Here is a 12,072-nt window from a genome sequence, read left to right as displayed (position 1 = left end):
AAAAGTAACTTCCCAAAGTCAGTGTGAGCAAGAATAGATGAAACAGAATATTTGGAACTATTTAGTTTGGAACACATTCTTTGTGAAAAACTATAGCTTATAGGAAACACTCGCTCTTAATTAACAAAACTAAGAAGCAAATTTGGACCAAATCAAAATACACAAGGAATTCATATATGCTGCCTGGACTTTTGGGTCCACTTTGAACTCTGGCCCCATATATTCTCATGGATTTTCTTGTAAGCCCATAAACTCTCAGGGGGTAGACTAATGGCCTCTTAAATAGGCACCTAAATTTCCCCTTTGCAGTCACCATAAATCAGTGCCGCGCATCTCGAACAAATCTCCAGGTCATCCCAGAGAAAGGAGATTGTAGAAAAGAGGGAAGGAAAGGAAAGAAGGAATGGAAAAAGGAAGGGAAGGGAAAGAACCAGTACCTGAGTGAACCTTCCAATGTTCAAAAATTAGACTTAATGACACTGGCATTGGACCAAAAAAAAAGCCTCCATCTTGTGCCAAAATGTGAACCGCAAAGACTTAAAAAAAGAAAGAAAAAAAAAGTTAAAGTAAACAACTAAACAAACAAACAAATCTGTGGTATAAAGGCAAATGTTGGGACACATTCGGTAAATCCCTTTTAGATCAATTAATGCCACTGTTTATTTAATTTCCAAATTCCATCACATGTGGCAGGCAGGAGTGCTACTCTTCTTTTCAACTGAAACAGTGCAAAATATAGTCTGGATCCAAGGAAATCTTGCCAAAATCCCTGGCAATGTATCACTTTTTTAAAGCCCTGTTTTGCTTTTGTGCTCATGGTAATGTTCGCAGCTGCCGACTGTGGCTTGGGGCTGTCTGACTCCCTTGAGAGAATTTATGTGTTTTTCTACTTCCTTTCCTTATTAGGAGGCAGGAATCTGCAACACCTATTAGAACAAGTATGCATAAAGGGTAATGACCATGCAATTTATTAGTGGTCTGTTCTTCCTCAAATGAGCCCTCCTCCTCCAGCTCCCAGAGGCTGTACCCACATTTGAATCACCTCTGCTTTCTCGGCAGCAGGTGGGCAGAGCAGCATTAATCAAGGGGTGGGAGGAGACATTGACCTCTGGGAAAGTAGTTCTTTCCTTCCACACCAAGGCATGGACAGGAGACTGGAATAGCACAGTTTGAATTTCATGAACACGAAATATTAGCTGCCAGAGGTAAATAGGGTTGAAGTAACGAGAAAACATGACGTACAAACTTTTTCATAGTAGCTCTGGAGCAGGAGTAAATTTCTCAGATCCTCTTTCTTTTAAAAATGGGGCAAGGAGCATTAGAGTGTAATTTTGTTCTTTAAGACCAGGTTAGGAGAATGAGCCTTTCCCAAGAAAGTATAGGAAATCCTTGTTTCCTCTGAGTTTCCAGTGGGGGGAAAGCAATCCGTTTGAGGAAAGGGATAACTGAGAAGCTACAAGTGGGCTCATCTGGGCTGACCCCTCACAAAAATCTTCAAACAGGCAGCAGGAAAGAAGTTACAGGTTCTAATAAAATCCACATCGTCAGCCTGAAAATACCAGACTGCACTCTACCCCTTCCAGGCATCATGGTCAGGTTTGAAGTCCAGACAGAAAGTTCAGGAGAACAAAATGCTTGGGGAAAAATTCATTTCTGTTAAAATTACGTGTATGTTCAAGAAAACGTAATCCATATGTTTTTGATTCGTTCACATTTAGCTCATCAAAGTGTTTCAGCGAGCCACGTACATGAAGCTTGTTAAGTCATTCTTCTTCAAGGCAGGAAACCATTTTTGGCCAAGGAAAGTGGATTCCAACCCCAGGAGGGCCAGGTTCAACTTGAAACTTAGAGTCTCAAGATGTGAGTGGGCTCTCACGTGGAAAAATATAATTGGCTCTGCTGAGAAATATCTGGATGAAAGACATACATACACATTTTACTTGTGCAGTTTTTAGGGTCGGGGGAAGTTGCTGGGGGAAGCAATGGGTCCATGTTATGTTGAGGTTTTGAGCATGATCTATAATGTAAAATGAAGAAAATAATGTAAATATACTCTAACTAGTCTGGCAAGTTGAAATTTCTCTATAATCCATTTCATTCTTTCTCATGAACTCTCAAAGATTCTTCATCTATAATCCCCTACTTTACTGATTCATTTTCACGTCTCTTGTACAGTACCTGGCACATCCTAGTAGACCCCAAATGAATGTCGAGCTGAACTGAAATGATATGTGTCTTCAATGTATTAATCGCACACAGAGCATTATATATCTGGCTTAGACACAGTTGTGGCAAACAGCATGTGCTATTAAAATCAGAGAATAGGCATTCTGTGTTGAGAAAGTAAAAATGATACATAGAAGGAAAACCCACTGGTACAGATACATGGGCAGTGAGGTAGACCTAAAACATTATTAGAATATTAGAGATATTCTAATTAGTTCTTTCTCTCTAGTGTTCTCTGGCTTTTTTCATTTTGACCATTACACTGAAATTAAAAGGGAAAGGAACCTGTTTTAGGGTTTATCCAGAGCTGTGTCTCGGGGGAACATTTCACTGTGGTGCTTCAAGTAACTGACTCCAATCCCCTGACACGTTCACCCCAAACTGCATAAATCTCTCAGTGAGCAGCAAATGAGACCCGTGTTTGGGTTTCTGACTAAACTGCTGGCTTATTTTCACATGTTGCTCAGTCATCTCAAGTAGGCTAGCCAAAGCTGCTAATTAAAGAGGGGATGATTTATTTCATAACTTTTCTTTTCCCTTCAGGAAACATAACTCAACTCCAGGCATGGCAAGTTTACCTTGCCCTATTCAATAAATTACACCCACCTCATTAATAGTTCATTAGGAAAACTGAAAACCCTGTGACAGAACCTCAAGGAAGAAAGGGTTGGCCGGCTCCAACCCCGAGAGCACAGCGGACCTGATCTGATGGGCCTTTCAGCTCCCAAGCCCAAGTGCCTAGGCCGGTGCAAAATGAAGCACATTTTGTCCTGCACTGCTCACCTACAGTGAATCCTTCACTCATTTCTTCTTTGTGAGGTAGAAAGATAGGGAAATATGTCTTTAACCTTCTTATAAAACTGTCACATATAGTTGTTAAAAACTAAAGCACTATGGACAATAAAATCTAGAGATCAATAGCCCTTCCTCGATGCATATATTTCTTCATCCATGAACACATCACCACAGTTTCACCTTCAAGAACAACACACTTCTTTTCTTTTTTCAAATAAAAGAGAGAGGCCCCAAAGCTTATACATGGTTGACTTCACCTTTCCATATATAAATATTAACTGGATGAGAGCCAGACCATGCCAGCTCCCCTGGTTCTCTATATATGGCAAATCAGTTCATCGGTGCAATGCAAGAGCAAATACAAGGAGAAATCTAAAACTAATATCCATTTAAGGTACTTTGGAGGTTCTAAGCATTCCACTAATATTTGACTGAAGTGTTATATTGGGGAGACTGCTATTTCTCAGACTTTAATGTTCACACATATCTCCTGTGGGTCTTGTTTAAAGGCAGATTCTGAAAGGTCTGAGGTGGGACCCAAGAACCTATATTTTAAATAGGCTCCCAGATGCTGCTGGACAATAGACCAGTCTCAGAGTAGTAAGGAGCTGGGAAATATCACCAACCTTCTGGAGTTGGCTAGTGAATCTGACGATACTGGTGTGAGAAGGTATAAACCACGTGGTGGTTTGTGTTATATTCCTCCTTTTAAAAAACTATCTTGTAGAGCAGGGGTTGGCAAATTTTAAAGTGTCAGTTAGTAAATATCTTAGCCTTTGCAGGTAATCTAGTCACATCTACTCAGCTCTATCATTGTAGCACAAAAGCAGCCATTGAAAACATGTAAACGAATTGGTCTGGTTATGTATAAATAAAACTTTATTTATAAAAATAAGCTGTGGGCCAGTAGTTTGCTATGGGCTGTAGTTTGCCAACTCCTATTCTAAAACAATGGCTCCCAAAACTTTGTGGCTATACACTCAGAACAGTAGACTTCCCTGGTATATGTGTGTTTATTTATTAAATTCAATACATGTCCCACTGCACTAAAACAAAAATAAAACACAAAAGAAAGAAAGCTGACATAGAGACTCCAATATTTCTTTGTTCACCCAAATGGAGCATCTTTCCTATCCCCTGGGTATGCACACTCACCTCAGAAGCCTGCGATGTGGAGAATTTGAAAATGTGTTTTTTCTCTACAAAAATGATCATATCAGTGAGAGTAATACTTAGGGTTTTGATGATCCTTGGAGTTTTAGGACACCGAGTGACCATAATATATTAAGATCTGACAGTAAGCAAAATTAAGGAAAGCACTGAAAATAATTTTTTTTATGCAAATCAATATGGTGACATTGTGATTGTGCTCTCTTTGGGGGTTATTTGAGCAGCCCTACTTGCCAGATGCTGAACTAAGCACTCTATATGTAGTATCTTATTTAATGTTCACATAGCTCTCTGAGGTAGGGGCGATTATAATTTCCATTTTACAGAAGAGAGAACTAAGATTCAGAAAGGCTGGGACAAGGGAATACAATTAGTTCCTTATTTAGTTAGGTGGTTAGTTGGGGTATAAAAATCACATCTGCCTAATTACAACACCCTTGCTCTTAACAGCTGCTGTTTATAGCCTCATCAAATCACGATCATTTTCCAAAATGTTACTATTTATTTATTATATGATGACATCATACCGATGGAAAATCCTGCTGCTTATAGTAAATGGGTTTAGCATACACCCACACCAATCCCTTCATCCTGCCAGAAGTTGCTGTAGGAAGCAGCTGTAATACTAGGTCTCTGTGCTGAGAGAGAGTGCCAGCTAATTCCAAATATATTATTGGTTTCTTTAAAGAGATTATTACTGGCTAGCAGATATACTGAGAATTCTCACTCATTTGAACTGTGACCTGCTGAAAACCCAGTTATTACCAAACCTCAATCAGAGATAACCAAGTTAGCCTAATGTCTATGACTATTTCTAGGTAAGGAGGAGTTGATTTATAAGGTTAATGGTTTTACTTGCTATGCAGAGTTTATTCCTAAAGATCTGAGTCAGTAGTAGAGTCTCTCCATATACTTCATTTGAAAATGAAAACTATGAATATAAACATTGGCATTTGTGTAAAGAAAGGTCTTAGAATTATAAATCATGGCTCTGAGTTTAAGAGAGAAGACTACTGGCATATTGAAAAACTTATTTCAAAATAAGTGATGCATCATGGTAAGTGTGTAGCATTATATTTGGTAGCATTGATATTCAGACTGAGGAAGTCTATCAATAAACTGTGGCCAGTTAATCATTAACTATAATCAAGAGTGAAGGATTTTTTTTCGAAGAGAAAGACATTGAGAATAGGAAAGCAGATAAATCTGAAAAACAATAAAACCAGAAACTAGGGCAAGGAGATCCATATTTTGAATTAAAATTCAGGACATATCTGAAACATGTTCTGACATTAATTTCTGTTTTCAAACATTCTCTTCATTACATTACCCTGAAAAACTTAGGACATATAATCACTGTAACACATTAAATGTGATAACTGTCGTTTAGAGGTAAAATTCATAGTATGTATGGCTCTCCTTATTTATATGTTTCTTACCTCGATTAAAAATTTAAAAATTTACTTTAAAAAGTTTTAGTATAGCCTGTGACTTCAAAAAATGCTATCAAAGATATACAATCGGACTACAAAAAATGCAACACATTCACAGTAAACAGTGATATCAAAAGTTCGATGCCCTTAATTATGAAACACAAAATAGTAGATGTTTTCTGCAACAATTTTGCATTTTAAATAAATCAACTTCACAAAATACTTGAGAGCTAAGAGAAGACAACTTCCTTGTGAGTTCTATGAGAAAAATCACTTATCCACAATACCAAAACACTCACCTGACATGATTGTGATATACTTTGCCTAATAAATGAAAATATAAGTACAGATATACAGACAAAACCTCCACCCTTAACATCTTTATGCTACACTGTCCTGAGTTTAGTTTCTTGGAACAAAATTTGGGCTGTTCTTCTATTATACTTTTAAGCTTTCCATAAAATTGTCTACATTTTTTCCCCACAATTTGTAAGTTCCCTTACTGTATGTGGTATTATGGTGATTCTATGTTCTATATCTTAGTTGGAATTTTCCCAGAAGCAAATTGAGAGAGAAAAATGCAATTTAAAGGAGTTTATTTTGAAAGTGACTTCAAGAGACACTGGTGAAAGGGTAGGTAGGTGAGACAGCAAAGGGAAAGAAACCAAAAATGCTGCCTTATCAAACAAATCATCACTGTGAGCAACAGGAGCGAACTCCTTGTGCAGAACTCTGGGAAACCATGCAACACAACTCTTTCAGTTTTCACACAAGAGCAGGGAAAGAGTTGGGAAACTTAAACATCAGTGCTATAACGCTTCATTTCATGTATCAACTTGGCTAGGTTAGAGTGCCCAGAGGTTTGGTTATATACCAGTCTAAATGTTGCTGTGAAGGTATTTTTTCTTTTGCAGACCTGATAGTAGACTTTGAGTAATGCAGATTACCCTTCGAAATGTGGGTGGGCCTCATTCAATCAATTGAAGGCCTTAAGAGAAACCAGACTGCCTTTGGACTCAAGCTGCAACATCACCTCCTCCTTGGGTCTTGGACCTGTTGGCCTGCCCTGCAGATTTCAGACTTGCCAGCCCCACAATCATGCAAGACAATTTCTTAAAATAAACCAATCTCTCTCTCTCTCTCTCTGTCTCTCTCTCTGTCTCTCTCTCTGTCTCTCTCTCTGTCTCTCTCTCTCTCTGTCTCTCTCTGTCTCTCTCTCTCTCCTGCACCCCTGTACACACCCTATTGGTTCTATTTCTCTGGAGAACTCTGACTAACACAAATACTCTTCAGTCATTGGTTGAGGGCTCTTTCAGTCAAAGAGGTACAGGTCTAGTTGTAGGAAGTTGGGCAGGCTTACCATGGAATGAGGTGAAGGAAAGATGGCAGGTTGCCAACAGTGGCTCCATACTTTGACTCCTATTACAAAAGTCCAAATAATCAATGTCTAGGGGCAATGGCTTCCAGGGGGGTCAGTAGTGGAGTCTATATGATACCTCATAGAAATGTGAATCAAAATGAAGAAAGAAGAGTGCTTAAAATGATTTGAAAATAAGGGGAAATATAAAAGGTATTTTTTCTTATTTTTAATCCCTGTAAAAGATAATTGATTGTCTAAAGCGAAAATAGTACCAATGCATTGTGGCATTTAGAATATCTGTAAGAATAAAATGTATGAAAAAATTGCAGAGAGGATGGGTGGTTGGAACTGGAAGTGTGCAGTTGTAGGGTTCTTATACTATACTTGAAGTGCTATAATATTCTAGAAGGTAGACAATAATACATTAAAGATGTAAATTGTAAACCTTAGAGCAACCACTAAAAAATAAAATAAGTGATACAACTTATAAGCCAATGGTGGATAAAACTAAAGTGTAAAAAATAATATGCATTTAATATACAAGAAGACAGGAAAAGAGTTTTTTTGGGGGAAAAATAGATAGGACATATAAAAACAAATATTAAAATGATAGATTTTAAATCCAATCCCATCAATGGTTACATTAAATGGAAATGGTCTAAAAATAATTTAAAAGACAGAAATTAGCACAAACAACAACAAAAGATGTTAAATTGGGCTTCATTAAAATGAAAAACTTTCGTGCTTCAAACAATGCCATCAAGAATGGGAGAAAATATTTGCAAATCATATTTCTGATAAATGTCCTATATCCAGAATACATAAAGAATTCTTACAACTTAATAATTAAAAAGACTCAATTTTTTTTTTGCTCAATTTTTACACATGAGCAAAAGATTTGAATAGATATTTCCCCAAAGAGTATACACAAATGACAAATAAGCACATGAAAAGAGGCTCAATATCATTAGTCATTAGGAAAATGAAATTAAAACTACAGTGAGATACAACTTCACACCCAATAAGATGGCTATAAGAAATACGACAGACTGTAACAACTGTTAGCAAGCAAATGAAGAAATTGGAACCCTCGTAGATTGCTGGTGGGGATACAAAATGGAATAGCCATTGGAAGTTCCTCAAAATATTCAACATAGCATTACCATATGATCTACCAATTCTACTCCTAAGTGTGTACCCAAGGAAATGAAAACATATGTCCACTTAAAAATTTGTACCCAAATCTTCATAGCAACATTATTCATGATAACCCAGGTGTGGAAACAATCCAAGTGTCCATCAACTGATGAATGAACAAACAAAATATGATATAATCATACAATGCAATATTATTCAGCAATAAAAAGGAATAAAGTGCTGACACATGCTACACCATAAATGAACCTTGAAAACATGAGGCCCAGTGACAGAAGCCAGTCACAGAAGACCACATATTGTATGATGCCATTTATATGAAACCTCCAGAAAAAGCAAATACAAAGACAGAAAGTTGATGAGTGGCTGAATAGAGCTGGTGTGGAAGGGAGAATGGAGAGTGACTGTTAAAGAGTACAGAGATTTTGGGGGGTTATAAAAATATTCTAAAATTGGCGATGAATGCACAACTCTGTAAATATAATAAAACTCATTGACTTCCATACTTTAAATGGGAAAATTATATGGTACATGACCTTTATATCTCAAAACAGCTGTTGTGTTGTTGTTGTTTTTAATACAGATTGCAAATGGCTTAAAAAACCAAGACCCAACTACATAACTTCTATAAGGAAGCACTTGAAGTATAAGGAAGTCAAGTGGTGAGAGATGAGGCAGAAGAGATAAGAAGGACACATTGATGTACAGCTTTCTATACTATACTGAAGAGGTTGGGTTTTATATTGAAGGTCATAGGGCTTTCACAGAAAGGTTTTAAGCAGAGTAGTAACGCCATGAGCAGGGCCAGGACTTGGTGCTTAACAACATGTAAGGAGGTTGTCGCTCTCGGGGCACTGGAGGCAGCCCCTGTCTATGAGCTCCTCCTTAGCGGGGGTACCCTCAGTGTTATAGGTGCTTTACCTTTGTCCTGGCCCTGGTAATCTGCCACACATTTTAGAAAGAGCACTCTCTGCACTCAAGAACATAGAGAATGGATTAGGGGTGTAAAAAATTAGAGGCAGGGAGATCAGTAAAAGGTTGATTCATTGAGTCTTCACATTTGTGTACTTGCTACATGATAAAGATAAAGCCACATTTTCATGGAGCCTACATTCTGACTCGGGCAGGAGAAGACAGAAAATAAACACTTACACTAATAAGTAAATTAAATAGTTCCAAGTGTGTGATAGGGACTAAAAAGAAAGCAAAGTAGGGTAAAGAGACACCCGTGACTGGATGAGGTGAGGACTCCTTTGGGTAAGACTGTGGGGACCACTGTGATTTATTGTGCAAACCAAGACAGCTTTGAGAGTGAAATAAAGTATAACAGTCATTAAAATGTTGGAAATATTTATTTTTCTAACAATTTTAAAATACAAATTCTGTCTTGCAAAACTAAAATAATACATTATCTAGATTAAGTCGAAATTGAAAGGTTTTTTAATTCACCATCTGAACTTAAAAAAACAGAATTATTCTTAGAAATATGTTTATTTACTTTAATCTCAGATATATATGTTTGTGTCACTAGCATTTTTCTAAAGCTCATTTTTTAAATAGTCTTATTTTTATTTACAAAAGTACCTGCAATCATCTTCAAATTTGCATTTTATGGTTAATTAACTTGAAATTGTTGAAATCTTCACTATCTCGTATCTAAAAATGATCATATTTTGAATTGTGGGGGGAAAAAATCTCACCTGTTAAACGAAGAATATATTCTATTCTATTCTATTCTATTCTATTCTATTCTATTCTATTCTATTCTATTCTATTCTATTCTATTCTATTCTATTCTATCCTATCCTATCCTATCCTATCCTATCCTATCCTATCCTATCCTATCCTATCCTATCCTATCCTATCCTAGTCTAGTCTAGTCTAGTCTAGTCTATTCTAGTCTAGTCTATTATTTTTGTGGAAATTTGTATTTTAACCTGACTGTAGTTGACTTCATTAGCAGAAGAATTGAATAAATAGCTAGATGGTGTTATCAGATTATTGAGATAGAAAATCTGCTGCATTAATTCCAATAACAGTTTGATTTTTTAATCCAACTCATGGAAACACAGTAAAGCTTTTCAAAAGCTTTACCGTGAAACATCTGTCATTTTTTGTGAAAACTATTGAAATTAACTTTAAAACTTAAAATATTTGTTTTTGCAATGATAATATGAATACAAATTTTGGTTGGAGTGCAAATTAATTTCCTATTGTTTCTGTAAGAAATTACCAGAAATTTACTGGCTTAAAATGACATAAAATCAGTGAGGCTGGAATAGGCAAGGCCAAAAGGCCAATTTCAGGGTTGAGAGAGAGAGAGACAGAGAGACAAAGAGACAGAGAGACAGAGAGACAGAGACAGTGAGAGAGATTGAGAATTTGGGAGCAATCATGCTTACTTTAGCATTTTGCCTAAGGCTGGCCTCCAAGCAGGGATGATGAGTGACATTAATTTTTCAGAGATTCTCAAATTGTTCTTTGTCCTTCCCAGATCTACTGCTTCAGAATTTTCTGGAGCAGGGCAGTGAATGAACAATTTGTTTCAATGATGAACAGCAAAGCTTGTGAAAGAGCGTGCTGAGGTTTAGACTGTCAATGAAGGTCTCAGGTCCTCACATGAATCCCTTGAGCTGGTCATGCTTTCCACACACTGGTGGCTCTGTGCCTTTGACCCATGGACAGATATGCTTTTAGATCATACCACAAAAGTCCAGTGAGCCTGGAACTCATCTAATCAAGAGAATCATCTGGGACTCTTGTTAAAAATACACATGTCCAAGCCAATTCCCTAAAAATTCTGATTCAATGATGCCTGGGTCTGTGCATTTAAAGAAGTTGTCCCCAGGCGATGCTCACGATCAGACAAGGTTGGGAAACATTGCTTTAGTCAAAGTATTTTTTGTTTCATATGTGAAAACCTAGGAGCAGATCAGAAGCAAAGGGCAAACAAACCCCCAGCTGAAGAAGCAAAATAATACCCAAAGTCTTCCAGATGTTTCCCTGTTTATGAAGCTAATTCTGGTTTCATTAGCTGCCTTGCTTTCATTTATGATTCTGATTAAGCACTCAGATAGTAAAATAATTTGTAGAGACCGTGATGAGATTGTCACTTAGATTATCAAACAAACCAACAAACAAGAGGATGCAAGAGAAGTGAAGGGAAGAAGAATAAATTAAAGAGTAAATAGAAGAGATTTTTGAGCTGAACATAATATCAAAGCTTCTCTCTGGACTGTAGAGTTTCTTTTTCCTTCCCACTTCCAAAGTCATTTCTCAGCTTTCTTACAGAGGGATAGCTCTTTTCACTAACTTATAAAGCCTTGCTTAATCACAACTAAACAAAGAGATCTACTGAGCTTTCTCAGATCTATACTGTTTTGCTCCAACCTTCTTCCTCCCCCATGAATATGCATTTGGGAGTTGATTAATGTATCCATCTCTAACCAATATACTCATTTCCTGGATCTGATATCACATGCTCAACTAAGGAGTTTGGACAGCAAGGGAGGTAGCATTATCTGAGTCAATTTAGTTCTTAAATTTCAGAGACCAAGCAGCAACTCTGACCTGCAAGGAAGTTATCCAAAAATTTCTTCTAGTCTTTTCAGCTACTGAGTTCAGATGGTAAACATTTGGAGAGCAAGAATTGAGGGAGCAAGGGATTACCACAATTTATCATTAGTGAAGACGATAGCACCATGGTGTCAAGCATTGATATAAGGTAAATATTTGAGACCTGAGTCAAATTTATTAGTTGTCCAGTATTCAAGAAAACATCAAAATATTGTCACCTCTAAAACACCTCATTTTTTTCTACTTGCAATGGAAAACTACACATTGGATTGTTTTTAAACATAGATGAACATGGAAGGATAATATAGATATTTGGCAAATTATGACTCCAGACACCCTCCCTGATGGCACTTGCAC

This window comes from Rhinolophus sinicus, chromosome 16, assembly GCF_057876585.1.
Source record: "Rhinolophus sinicus isolate RSI-liver-muscle chromosome 16, RSI-T2T, whole genome shotgun sequence".
NCBI lineage: Eukaryota > Metazoa > Chordata > Mammalia > Chiroptera > Rhinolophidae > Rhinolophus > Rhinolophus sinicus.
The sequence above is the reverse complement of the archived record's forward strand: the minus strand, read 5'-3'. Positions refer to the sequence as shown.